Consider the following 14,822-nt stretch of genomic DNA (forward strand, 5'->3'; position numbering starts at 1 on the left):
ACTTCATTGTTAGAGTATAGGAATGCTATGGATTTTTGAACATTGATTTTGTATCCAGAGACTTTACTGTATTTGCTTATTGTTTCTAGTAGTGTTCTTGTGGAGTCTTTAGGGTTTTCTATATAGAGAATTATGTCATCCTCAAATAGTGACAGTTTGACTTCTTCGTTTCCTTTTTGGTTGCCTTTTTTATCTTTCTCTTGTCTGGTTGCACTTGCTAGGACCTCCAATGTTATTTTGAATAAGAGTGGCAATAGTGGACAGCCTCGTCTTGTTCTTGATCTTGAAAATTTTTTCGTTTTTCACCATTAAGTCTAATGTTGGCTAAGGGTTTGTCATAGATGGCCTTTATTATGTTAAGATACTTTTCAGGCCATATGTTTTTAAACATAGTCACTTTGATGGACTATTTTAACCTTAATAAGGAGACGTTAATCAGATTGTTTCCCTACCTTTCTTCCACACATACCCTTAGGGAAGAATAGAATTGTTGGCAAAGAATGGCTTTAGAAGAAAATCTGTATGTCATTTCTAAAATGGAAACAATGTATTTATTTTTTGACTACTATAAGCAAACCTTTTAAGACTGTGAACTTCTCAGGTGGGGGTGGGGGAGGGGAAGCTAAACACCAAGTCTCCATCCCTGATCTCTCTCATTTTTTCTGAATGATGGTCTGAGTTTTATAGTCATATGAGTATCCTGAAAAATGTTAAGGATTAGGTTAAGTTGTAGGTAACTAGTACATTGAGAAGACTGTTAAAGGCTCCTAAATGCAGACAGAGTGTTACTAATTGCTTTCGAGATCAGCCTGTCTTTTGTTGGACCATGAGAGATTTAGCATGGTCCGATGGCAGCCTGTCTGCTGAGTGGGGATTCTTGACTTTAAGAAAGGCTGCTATCTGATATGTTAGACCCTTTCAGGTTGCCCCAGTTTAGTCATTATTGCCAAGACTATTAAACCTCAGTGTAACACACATGATACTTCATAAATGGACTTAAAGACAAAGGCACTTTGACCTTGCAATGGGACATAGGTAATGTTCATACAGCTTAAACTTTTTCCTTTTTAAATAAGAGAATACTTTGCTATTTGAAGTTTTAGTTAAAAGACACAGATGAAGAAATTATTTTTAAGATATCTAAGTAAACAGCAAACCTGTCTTTAACTAAATTAAAAATTGTAATGGTTTCCAGCTTTTAGATTTATGAACAGTATCTCTTAGTATAGTTGGGTACTAATGGCATTAGTGCCATAGTTGAAACCTATCCCATGAACTTAGACCGAGCAGTGCAATTCTTGACCTTCACAATTCTAATATTCGAGGTAGAAGTTTGCTGAAATCAAAACTGCTTATTGAGACTTTGTGATAAAAAGTGAAAATAGGGATACTAGCTTGGTGTTCAAATACATTTTTGCCTAAGTAGGAATCTGAATGTAGTAGAATTGTAGATTTTAGTGCTGCTTCTAGTTGTTCCTGTTCTTTTCAATTTGAGATGTGATTCTTTTTCAATAGCCTGAGCTAATGCAGAAATTTTACATGTTAGTAATTTTTTCCACACAAGTATTACCTTTGTAAAGTTGAAAATACTCAAAATGGGGAACTTCTTCGGGCAGAGGTTGGGAAAATGGTAGACTGATAGGTTTCTAAAATGTTGTAGAACTTTTCACTGACTTTACATTGAAAATGTATAGTTTTACACATGATAAATTTTTCGTATTGCTTCTACATGCATTATTCTGACAAATAAGTGTTCTTTCATTCTGAAATATTTTTTTTTTCTTAACAGATTTATGAAAATATGCATCAGTTTAATACTGTCTTGGAATTCATGAGATGGAAGCATAGGTCAAAGCTGTTTGGAGAAAATTGGAAGTCCAGTTTTATCTAGCCACATCTCTGAGGTATGGAAAAGACCTAAGAAAATAATTAGAATCATAATTAGAATAATATAAAAATTTTCACTTCTTAACAACTGAAAATAATTCTTCTAAATCATGGTTACAACTTTAGTTTTAGTTTCTTTAATCACTTTCCTTATGAATCTTAGGTAGTTCTAATATATTCTTCTCTCCTAATAATGTTGAACCTCTTCAGGGGTAAAAAAGTATTCATTTATTACTAATAACACTTTCTATACTCTAATTGTAGAAAATGAGCATTAAATAATGTATATATTTATTTCTTCCCTCTAAAGATGACTCAGCAGAGTTTAGAATTTAAGATTATATTAAACTGAATGTTTACATTATTTTGAACCATTCACGCATTTTAGAATTTAGAATAAAACTGTTACCTTATTTGGTAACAGATCTTTGGAGAAAGAATTTATTTAAAGAAGTAGGCACTTCTTTAAATAAAGCAATAAGACTTGGGATAGGAGAGAAAAAGCCATTTTAAAACAATATGTACAGAGAAATCACTTTTATTATTTTCGGGTCCATTTAGAGACTCAAATTACAGGTAAAAGGTTTGAATTCTTGAGGGATCTATATTTTTAAAAAATAGGACATACCGTTTTATGAAGTAGTTTATACTTTTTCCTCATGAAATAGTAGCCTTTGCTCACTGTTTCTACTTCCTTATAGCATCTTTTTTCTTCCCCTGCCAAACTGCTGTATTTGCTCTTTTGAAAAATACTCATGAGTTTCTAATTGTCTTTATTAGGTTTCATACTCTTTGATCACTGTAGTAGTTGCCATTTTTCTTTTCTTGAATTTCTTTTAGTGTCTGTGACCCTGTGCTCTCCTAATTCTACTTCTTTAATTATTCATTCATAATTTCTTTTCTTTCTCTTCCTACTCTTAAATAATGACGTTCCCCAAGGTTTTATCTTTGAAATTCTTCTGCTTTTTTCCTTTGGCTTTCCTAATTTCATAATTTCAACAGTTACCTCTAAAATGATTTTTTCAATTTTATATCTCATTTGTGACACTTTCTCTGAGCTTCAGACCCATATTTTCAACTGCTTGGTTCATATCCAGTGTTCCTACTTTTGTTACTGGACCTCTTTGTTAACAGCACTCAATGTCTCAGTGTAGAATCTTTTCCTTCCTACTCTTTCTTAGTTAAGAGATCAAGTCCTATCTATTTTACCTCTATAATGTATCATGAATGTTTTTATCATCTCTTTTCTAATCCCCCCATTGCCATCCACGTTCAGGTCTTTATATTACATTTCACCTGAAATGTTTCAGGACTCTCCTAACTTTGTCCCTCTCCTCACTCTGTTTCCCTCTGCATGTACTGTCAGTGACTCTTTGTTAGCCTGCCAGAGTAAGGACAAACTCCTCTAGTAAAGCCTATCAATGGGGTAACACTGAGTGATACCTTTGCCTGCATCCATCCATTTCTTCCTCCCTTTAATCACTTACTAAACATACTTGCTATATCCCAGGCACTGTGTTAGGCACTGAGAACACAAAACATTTCTTGCTTTGGTCCCAAAGACTATGTAGAGATGAGTATGCAAACAGTTAATTCAAGTGCAATCAGGAAAATGCTATATAAAATTGAAAAAAATGTATCGGCATCACCTAGAAAGACTCCACCAACATTGTTAGAGGAGAGAATTATCAGAGAGGCTTCTTATAGAAAATGACATTTGAGTAGTCTTAGAAGATGAGTAGAAGATTGCTGAGTGGAATTTGGGAGGCAAGAGAATTTCATGCACAGAGCCCGGCATAAGTAGAGGAAGCTCGAAATGTGTAGAATGTACAAAAGACAGAAGAAATCATTTTGTATGGTTTGAATTCATTATGTAGGAGAGGGATCGAGGGACAAAGCTGAAAGAGATCTTGATATGAAGAACTTTGAATGTCCTGGTTAGAAGTTCAGATTTTTTTTTTTTTTTTTTTTTGAGTAATTGGCCATCTTTGAAAAATTTTAACAGGCATTTTTTATCATAATTGTATTTTGTTAAAATTAATCTAGTGGTGATATGAATGATAGTTTGGAAAGGAGGAGACACCAGCAGCAGAGAGACAATTAGGATATTCTTAATTGTTTCAAGCAAAAAATAATGAGGCTCTTGATTAAGATAGGGATCAACATACCTATGAAAACCTTTAAGCATTGGTTATTTAAAGACTTGAAATTACCCTATATTTTCTCTCCTCTCTATTCATGTTATTCTTTCCTCCTGGCATGCTTTTTTCTCTTTTTCTCTCTTGTGGAAGGCCTGTCAATTTTTAAAAATCTATCCAGGGCCAGTTAATCCCTAAGGTCCTTTCTGATCTCTGTTTCTTTGACTCTTAAGAGTTCTATCCTAGTTGAAGGTCGCAGAGCACTTATTTTTTTGTTCTACAGGATATTACTTTTATTAGTCTCTGTTAAACTATGTAACAGCAAGTCACAAAGGAAGAATGCTCTGTTTATAGTCTCATCGGTAAGGTATATATGTAATATGAGTAATGATAGCCAACCATTGCTAGGTGAAAGTGATGAATGCCAAAGAAGTAAATTATTACTTCTAGTCAGGGTTACCTCTGATAAGTACAAATAAAGGGGTTATTTGAGCTGGTCTTGAAAAGTAAGTAGAATTTGGATAGGTAAGAAAGAATTAAAAAATAGTTCTAGAAAAGCTGATTAATAGAAAATGTGTATTTCCATAGGAGTATTGTAGAGGTCTTGGTGAGGGTAGGATGTGTGGCAAAAAGAAAATTATATTTTAGGGAAGTTACACTAGTAGCGATGTATAAAAATATATCATTAGAGAAATGGAGTGAGGAATCAGGAAGCTTAGAAAATCATAACATTAGTTAGGCATGAGGTAATCAGAATTTAATCAGAGTGGTAATAGTGGAAATAGAAAAGAAAGACTAAATGGAATAGGTATTATGAAGGAAGAAGGAATTTATGACTAGAATTTGGATAGAAGGAATTTATGACTAGAATTTGGATAGAGATGATTATATCTACATTTTTAATCTCAATAGAATTTGGATAGAAGGAATTTATGACTAGAATTTGGATAGAGATGATTATATCTACATTTTTAATCTGAATAGTAGGAATAATGTTGACATCATTAATAGCAAACAAATAATTCTTCAAATCCAGTTGGTTCTGAGTTTTCTAAATTTAAAGAAGTATTAAAATTGTTGTTATACTGTGTTGTTGTCTCTTCATTAGTTTATATACAACAAATAGTTTTGTACATTATTTTTCAAGCCTTAGCATATTGAAATGGAGATACTATGAAAAAAAATCAAAGTATTGCCTCTTTTAGAAGAGTACTTTTTAAAGAAGTAAATACTCTTCTGTTCATATTTAGCTCTTTTGCTATAGTTTTAAATGCCGTGTAAGACTTAGTAAAATTTAAGAACGTTTAAAAGTATTTCTACAGGTGAAGTCGTAGAAATACTTTTTCAACCTCTTAATGAAGGTTGGTATCTTATTTTAATAGAATTATGACTAAATGAATAGGGAAGAAATCCATTAAGCAGAATTTGATCGTTCCACATTAACAAATAAACGTTAATATAGTAATGTCCTTGGAGAAATACCTTATAGTGAGGTTATAATAAGTTACCTCATTATATAAAACTAGCTAGTTTTGATACTTTTATTAACGTTCTTTTCAACTCTTAATTCATGACTAATTTAGGGCTGTGCAATATTTAGAAATAGTAGAAACAGTCCACCACTGTATATTGAAAATAAAGTAGTAACTGTGTCCTAATTATACATTATGTAAAACTGGAAAACATTACATTATTGAGGAAGGAAAGCTTTCATGTTAAGAAAAAGGCTTTTATCAAGTTATTTCCTCTCTAACATAAATCCAGTTAAGCTCTCAAATTAATATAAATTAATATTTATATTTGTGTGTGTGTGTGTGTGTGTGTGTGTGTGTGTGTGTGTGTGTGTGTGTAAAGATCCCCTGTATCATTCTTATCTCAGAATAGTCACAACAATGTTTCCTAAAGTGTGGAGTGTGTACTACTGGGGTGTTCAGAAAAAGGTAGTATACTAACGAATTTAATTTTTTTTTTTATAGTTATATATTTATTTTTATAACCTATTTATGACAAGTAATACTGACTTTTCCATTTAAGGTAGTAGCAGTATGCTCCCTTTGTTTTCTCTCTGTTTTGAACTGTGGTTCAGAAACTTGAGTTAATCAGGCTTTTAGAGTTTATAGCAGTAAAATTACTATCTTCGTTCATTATAAGGCCCCTCATTGATTTATCTCCTTTATTCTTGATATCAGCTCCCATTTTCATCTCTTCCTGCCATAGGAAACCAATCTAATTTGTTTGCTATATGTCTTTGAATGAATGTATCCTTATAGAACATATAGTGTGTGTGTGTGTGCGCGTGCGTGCGTGCGTGTGTGCATGTGATTGATTTAATTAGGTTTTCGCTACAAATAATCAGCCCTTTTTTTCACTGTTTTCTTTAATACTGCAAAGTTAAAAATCTCTCCATGTTGCTGTGTGTACACTTGTTCATTGCTTCTTACTTACATTTAGTATCCCATAGTATACAGCAGCAGTCCCCATCCTTTTTGGCACCAGGGATTGGTTTTGTTGAAGACAATTTTTCCATGGACGGTGTATGTGTGTGTGTTGAGGGATGGAGTTGGGATGATTTAAACGCATTACATTTATTGTGCATTTTATTTCTGTTATCATTACATTGTAATATATAATGAAATAATTATACAGCTCACCATAATGCAGAATCATGCCACCAAATGCAGCTGTACAATTGAAGTACATCAACTCAGTTGCTGCTAAAGCCTGCCACCAGATGCAGCTTAATTGTCTTTTGCCTCTCACTCATAGAGTTTTGATATGAGTCTGCTAGCAGTTGATTTATTATGGTCTTTGTTTAGTCAGACCTCTGCTAATGTTAATCTGTATTTGCAGCCGCTCCCCAGTGCACTAGCATCACTGCCTTGGCTCCACCTCAGATCCTCAGGCGTTAGAGTCTAATAAGGAGCATGCAACCTAGATCCTTCATCTTTGCAGTTCACGCCTGAGGACCTGAAGTGAAGCTGAGACTGCGATGTTAGTGCTGGGATCGGCTGCAAATACAGATGATGTTTCACTTGCTTGCCTGCTTCTTACCTCTTGCCGTGTGGCCTAGGAGTCAGCGGCCTCTGATATACAGCACCACATTCTACTCCTTTAAAGAGGCAACATACTCTTGTTAAATGCATGGACAGTGGAGCCAAGTTACTTCATTTTGAGTCTTGTCTGCTCCACTTCTTAGTTTGAGTTCCTTTGAAAGTGGAGCCTGAGAAAAGGACTTATGACTGCGTAGTTCATTTGGAAGGTGATCCAAAGAAGCAAAAATGAGACAGTTGACAGAGGAGAGTAAATTTACATATGGTGTTAATGAGCTAGTTATTACTATGGGGAACTGGGATTCAATTACCCTGGGGCCCTCTGAATGCACCTCACTATTGTCCCACCAAAGGACAGGGAGCTTGGGACATTTTCCTTTCGTTAATTAAAGGTTGCTCCCAGAGCTTTTAACTCTCACATTTTTGTGGTTGTCCTCATGCTGAGCAGTTTTCTTTAGGTTTAGAGAAAACCCTGAGGAATAGTACAGAGCAGCTTTGGTTCATAGTGGATGTCAGATGCTGTTGGACAGTGCATAGAACTGTCTGCCTTGGCTGTAATGAGAAAAGGTAGCTCTAATGAGAGGATATGTTGCAGAGTACCACAAGTGTATCACACCTTTTATTACTTAGATTACCTCATGTTCCCTTAAATCTATTCTGTCACTTACCATTCAGAGTGGTGGCTAGTTATAATTGCTAAAATAAATCTCTAAAACAGGAGGATTAGTGGGATAGCTGTAGTCCCCACTGTTGCAGCTAATCCTGATGTTCCCCAGGAGATATTCTATAAACCTTGGGATAGTAGTGCTAGCAACGGGATATACTGTGGCAGAGAAGGCAAACCCATATTTAGAGTAAGTGTCAGTTCTGCACCTACATGTTCAGTGGGCATTCTACAGTAGCAGTAATTAGGTCACCTTTATAAGAAGCCCATGCCGTTGGCCTGTGTAAAGGCTTCCCCTCTGTCACTGTGGTTTCTCCATTCATGGCCCTGTTGGTCAAGCAGTCAAAGTGGCAGAGAGCAGAAGCTGGCTGACATCCACTGATAAGTCATTCCAACTGTAGTTGGGATGTAGTTAAATGTCTCTGTTGTTGGTGCTTTGTAGTGGGCATTAACAAAACACATAAAGATTGGCACTTTGTGCCATTAATATGACTGTTCTCCAGATTCCTTATCTCTTATTTTCTAGTTTTGCTTCTTCTACCCACTAACCAATCAGCCAGACCATTCACCACTCCCAAGGAGTTCATGTTTTTTTTTCTCTTGTCACTTCTCTCCTCATCATACCCACTGAGAGAATTTGTACATCATCATTGTCTTTCAGAGCCATCTGTGTAGGACTGTAGAGCAATAGCAGTTTATTTTTGACTCGTATATGTTAACCAGGCCCCAGGTTTTTCTTTTTTATCATCAGTCACCAGGAACCTACCATTAAGTCATCGGTGTGAGCAGAAGTAAAGCCAGTGTGATAAGGGTAGGTGACATGAGGTTCTGGGCCACCTCTTGTAGTTTACTAGAGCCCTCACCTATGAGTACCTGGCAGAGAATATACACAGCATCCCTGTCTTCCACAGATATCTGTAGTACCTTTGAGTCTGTTGAGTCTGAGCACCAGGGCAGCTTGCACTGGAGCTTGATCTGCTGAGAACCTCTTCTTCTATAGGTCCTAATCCCAAACTGGCAGCCTTCTGAATCACCCAGTCTCATCTTTTAAAAATTTTTCAATTTTTTAAATGTACTAGTCATCTTTCAATTAGTATATAAAATGATTCAGCAAAGATTGAATTCTTCAAGGAAAGGTGCAGGGCAAAGAAGGTCATAGTGAGGAATGCAGAGTACACCTTTCATGCTGGGCCCTCTTTGGTGGTTCCTGTGTAGCCATTCATGTTTGAGTTCTTTGTAAGAAAAGTGGGAGTTGAAAAGCATGTCAGTGCCAGCACCATAGAAACCCAGGAATGCTTCCATTCTTCACACTGACATACTTGTTGTCATACTGGTAGTAACCTCTTTGAAATGATCCGACAGTGCCTTTGGGGGCGATATTTCACATTGGTATCCAGTTGGGCAGCTCCTTAATTTTGATATCTCTGAGTTTCTTCTCTTTCACTGGTACAGCTGACATCATCTAGGTGTCCTGGGTGTCCATTGTCACCCAATCTTGTCTGTTAGTTCTGCTTAAATAGGAGCCACCTATTCTTATTTTAACCTTAGCTGTCACTCCAGTTGCTGAGTTCCCTTTAAATGAGTCGTATATTTTCACACCCACACCCAGGGGTTTTGGGTTCCCTGAGCACTCATTTAGTTCGGACTGTAGCCATCTGTTGTTCATTGGCCATGAATGGGCATAGAAGGCAGGATTTTTTCTGTCCTGTGGACTGATAACAAAGGAACCAAGAGATTGTTACCTCTGTCTTGAAGCCTGTGAGAGGAGTCAGTGCTTCCAGGCACTCCCAACTGCAAGATCCTTTAGCATTGTAACAGAGGAGGGTTGCCTCTAAGTCTGCTGAAATCTGTTAGATCTAGCAGCCTCTTGAGACTCTGCATTGCAGTAAAGCAATTATAGCTCCAGGCTTGAGGAAAAGCTTAGTTGTATCTTTACTATTGGTGTCTCCTTGGAACCCATTGAAAATTTAGTCTCATACTTCTCTATTCTGTACAGAAACCTGGAACTCATGGTCTTAGAAACATCCTACCTGCCTTGCCCTCCACTCTTTGGTTATTATGCTCCTCCAGAAAGGGAAACAGAGAACGTTTATTCTTGTTCTCTTCAATTCAGACTGCCTCTTCATAACCAAGAAACCATGACTCTTTTCTTAATTTAAGTTTGGTGGATATGTTCCTGGTTTATTTATTTGCTCATTCTCCAGTTTGAATGCTTTTAGATTCAGGTAGTTTTTTTGTATAATTAACAAGTGTATATGATACCGTGGGGAGAGCATGACACAAGATTTATGGTAGCATCTTTACATCTTATATAGTGACATTTCAATTCATATCTTTATCTTCCACCCTAATACTTTTCTCCTGCTCTCCTATCTTATAATTTCCAATTATAAGATACTTTCCAATCTAGGTCTCTGAGATAGAAATTCCCATTTCTCTGAGCTCCATCTACTTCTTACCTTTTCTTCTTTTATTCCTTTCCTCCTTCTCACCCTTCATCCATCCTTTGTGGGTTGGGGTTAGTGGAGGTCTGATTGTCTCTTTATAGAACAGCTTTTTAATTTTTTAAAGATTACATAAGCAAGATATGACTAAGTTCTTAAATAAAATTTTGAACAGTGTACACCAAAGCCTAAGTCCTCCTTCACTACCCTCCACTCCATTGCCCTCCTCATCACCTTCCCCTTCATTTCATTTCCATGTCATTGACTTCAACTTTATAGTCAGGTTATTGATTAATTTATGTATTCTACTCTCTTGAGTGAATTTTGGTTTTTAATATCATTCTTAAAAATCATGTAATACTTCTTGATTTTCAGATTTATTTTTTCCAGCTTTATTGAAACATAGACAATTAGTTGCTCATATTTACATTTACAAGTCAAGGAATTTTTTTCAATTATAGTTGGCATACAATAATATACCAGTTTCAGTTGTACAGCATAGTGATCAGAGATCCACATAACTTGCAAAGCAATCACCGCACTAAATCTAGTACCCCTCTTCACCCTTACATATCTATTACAACATTATTAACCATCTTCCCCATGCTACCCTCTGTATCTCCATGTCTGTTCTGCAACTATCCATTTGTACCTCTTAATCCCTTTGCTTTTTTTTTGCTGTCTCTCCAACACCTCTCCCATCTAGTAGCCCTCAAAATATTCTCTGTGTCTATGAGATTATTTCCACTTTTGTTGTTGTCGTTTATTCTGTTCTTTAGATTCCACATGTATATGAAATCATGTGGTATTTGTCTTTCTCTATCCGACTCATTTCATTCAGAGTAATACCTTTTAGGTCCATCAAAGCAATATCTTTTTCCATTTCCTTCCTTTTTAGTCTGTGTGTGTCTTTTAATTTGAAGTGAGACTCTTGTAGGCAGCATATGTAGGGGTCTTGTTTTCTTATCCATTCAGCCACTCTATCTTTTGGTTGGAGCACTTAATTATCTTCCCGTTGAGGTATTTGTTGATAGGAAAGTAGTTATCATTCTTTAGTCCTGTTTTTGATACATGTTCTTTCTTCTTAAAGAAGTCCCCCCAGCATTTACTGTAATACTGACTGGTGTTGATAAATTCTTTAGCTTATTTTTGCCTGAGAAGCTCTATCCTTCAACTCCAAATGATAGCTCTACTGGACAAAATATTCTTTGTTGTAGATCCTGGGTTTTCATCACGTCGAATATTTTGTGCCAAGCCCTTCTGTCCTGCATAGTTTCTTTTGAGAAATCAGCTGCCAGTCTTATGGGTGCTCCCTTGTAGATAACTAACTGCTTTTCTCTTGCTGCTTTTAAGATTCTCCCTTTACATTTAACCTTTGGCATTTTAATTATGATGTGTTTTGGTCTGGGCCTCTTTGGGTTCCTCTTTCTTGGGACTGTCTGGTCTTCCTGGGGTTGTATGTCTATTTCCTTCACCAGGTGAGGGAAGTTTTCCAACATTATTTCTTCAGTGTCTTGTTTTCTTTGAGGAACCCTCACGACATGGATGTTTTTACATTTAATAGTGTCCCATAGCCTCCTTAAATTATTATAGTCTTGGCTTCTTTTTTCTTGCTGTTCTGATTGAATGTCCTTGGCTTCCCCATCCTCGGTATTGGTGGTTTGATCCTCTTCTTTATCCACTCTGTTTATTCCCTCTAATATACTGTTTATCTCAGATAATGTGTTCTTCATTTCTGATTGGTTCCCTTTTATAATTTTCATTTCCATTTTTTTTTTTATATCTTTGTTAAAGTTCTCACTGAATTCATCTACACTTCCCCTAAGTTCATTGAGCATCTTTATAACCAGTGTTTTGAACTCTGCATCTGTTTGCTTGACTCCGTTATTCCTGGATCTCTGTTCTGTTCTTTCATATGGTTTCTGCTGCTTTGTCTTCTCATTTTGGCTGCCTTTCTGTGTCTGTTTCTATGTACTAAGCAAAACTCTTAAGTTTCTCAGTCTTATTAGTGTGGATTTGTGTGGTAGGCGTCCAGTGGCACAGTCCTAAGAGGGGTTCAGCTGCAGACCAAGTTTAGCCCCAGCCTGTGCCCCTCCAGAGCCACCTGTTAAGATTCAGCAAGCAATCCACAGATGCTGTGCTTATAGCAGCCTCAAGAAACCATGCCAGAAATTGAGGCCAGCTGCCACCAGTGTGTCTCTTGGCACTGCTCAGCAAGTTACAGGACTCACCAAGGACACACCTGGATGTGGCTTGGGTGGGGCCATGAGTTGGGGGAGGTGAAGTTTCAGAGTATCCTCTGGGTAGAGCAACCTCTGTTATCTAGTCTCAGCTATGGCAGCTGTGGGTCTGTACACTGGGAGGGGAGGACTCAACAGAGGAACAATGGATACCGCTGGCACTTCTGTCTTGGAGAGAGCCTCGCCTCTAGCCCTCATTCTGACAACTCAGTGTCTCCTGTAAGTCCCTGGTGCCCCCTGAGCAGCCAATCCAGCACTGGTGCTCAGAGTGAGCAGGATCGTCATTGTGAAAGTCTCCTTGTGGACATGGCCCCTTTAAGAAGCATCTGGAGCTGCTGGCTGTCGCTGCCATAGCCTCTGCCCCACTCAGCTGCTGGGGACCAGGCAGCCTCGTGTCTTCACCCGCTCCTACCTTTCTTCTTTTGCAGGTTGATTAATTATTTCTCTCCCTAGTTGTAGTGCTTCTGTTCATCTAGATCCCAGGCGACTTTCCTTGCTGTTTGCTCCAAGTGTCTTTTGATCCTTCCACTCCTCCATACCCTTACATTGATCCAACTATACTGAAATTACTGTAGCCTATCTTTATAGGCAGTCCCATTTAGACTTCCATTCCTTTGCACAGCCTAGGTGCTCTTCCCTTTGTTTTCCCCAAGTCATGACTTTGTCTTCCCAAAGTTACAATTTTGATTTGGTCACAAGAAGGATGAACAAAGCCTCTATCATCTACCCCATTTTTTCCTCTCCTCTGATTTATTCTGTAAAATTATGCATAATGAGAATACTTGCCTCAAAGTTAGTGTGAGGATGAAATGATTTAATATATGTAAAATATGTAGAACATGTTAGCATTCTTGTTTCATGGTATAAAAAATATTTGAAGAAAAAGCTAATAAACTTAGAGGTCAGGTAATTCAAAATATGAAATAAATCAGATGTGTTTTGGGAAGAGAGTTTTTAAATATACTAAGGTTCCCATTTTATGATTTGGATCTGAATTTCCTTGGCTTCCAGAATTCACTAGAAAATGTGTTATGGGAGCAAAATTCTTGAGCTAATACTTAGAGATTGTTGGGTTATTAGTAACTGGCTATAACCATAATGTTTGGGAGATGACTTTTTAGGTTTCAATGTACTTATAAAGAACTACTAAGAGTATATTATGTTATTTTATAGTTGCTTTAACTCCCCAATTATGTTTTTCTTAACAAGGTTATTATTTTTTATTCATTTCATTGATTTATTAAACGGTTATTACTTTACTTAGTAGTAGTGTGCTAGAGAATGGATATTATAGTGCTGCAAGATAAGTACAAAAAATCACGTGGCTAAATAAGCCTTATAAGCAGAGAAATCACATCTGTCTTACGTACTGTTATTAGAGTGTGACACATTCCAAGTAATTAATAAATAGTTTTTGAATGATGTTAGTCAAGAACTGTGAAGTAGCTATGGTACATATTCTAAGTACACTAAAAGTGCAGGGATGGGACACTTCCTCAACCTGATGAGTGGAGATCAGGGATTGCTTACAAAGATTATTACTCATAGATCAGGTCTTGAGTGAATTATAGTTAACCTGGTGAAAAACAAAGGGAAGAGCACGAAGGCTATGCAAAGGAATGGAAGTCTAAATGGGACTGCCTATAAAGATAGGCTACAGTGATTTCAGCATAGTTGGATCATTGTAAGGGTATGGAGGAGTGGGAGGATGGTATTAGCCCAGCAAAGGCTAGATCATAATAGCTCTTCTTATGTCTTGGTAATTCTATTCTGTGAACTGGGAATATTTATAGATTTTTAAGCAGAGAACATGACAAGGTCATTTGGTTTTAGAGGTTAAGTTTGGCTTTAGAAGTTAGCATTTAATTAACAGTAACCATTTACTAGTCTGTACAGCAATTTCTAATACATTCAGATAATTATATGAACCATATTTTCTGCACCTAAATTTAAAATGAATAACAAACTGTATATATAAACCCACATTTGGAAGTTTAAAAGCGTAACATATAAACCCCACTGGTCAAAAGTAAAATGATAATGCAAATCAGAAAACACCTAGGATTAAATAATAAAGAAAATTAGGACGTATTAAAACTTGTGTGACACAGTGAAGTCTTATGTACTCATATTTAAAAATAAAAATTAAATATCAATAAACTAAGCATCTAATTTAGATTAGGAAAAGAACAAAACAAATTAAAGTGAAGTAAAATAGATATAAAGATAAAGCTAACACCTGTAGAGAACTTGCAATCTACCAAGCACTTTTCCATGTACTTTATAAGGTTTTCCTCATTTAACCTTTACACCAATCCTGAAAGGTAGATGCCATCGCTGTTCCCACTTTACACATGAGAAAACTAAAGCACAGAGATAAATTTTTCCCAGCTTCTAGC

At 36.5% G+C, this 14,822-nt stretch overlaps 1 protein-coding gene across 1 annotated transcript in view; it reads left to right on the plus strand.

The window, feature by feature from the left end:
• BMPR1A (bone morphogenetic protein receptor type 1A) overlaps window positions 1-14,822 on the plus strand; it is a 170,390-nt gene that overhangs the window by 89,183 nt on the left and 66,385 nt on the right. Inside the window, exon 2 of the mRNA XM_011355361.2 lies at window positions 1,790-1,904. The gene's annotated coding sequence lies outside the window, so the exon portion shown is untranslated. The remainder of the gene's footprint in view (window positions 1-1,789; window positions 1,905-14,822) is intronic.

This window comes from Pteropus vampyrus, unplaced genomic scaffold (assembly GCF_000151845.1).
Source record: "Pteropus vampyrus isolate Shadow unplaced genomic scaffold, Pvam_2.0 Scaffold20, whole genome shotgun sequence".
Lineage (NCBI taxonomy): Eukaryota > Metazoa > Chordata > Mammalia > Chiroptera > Pteropodidae > Pteropus > Pteropus vampyrus.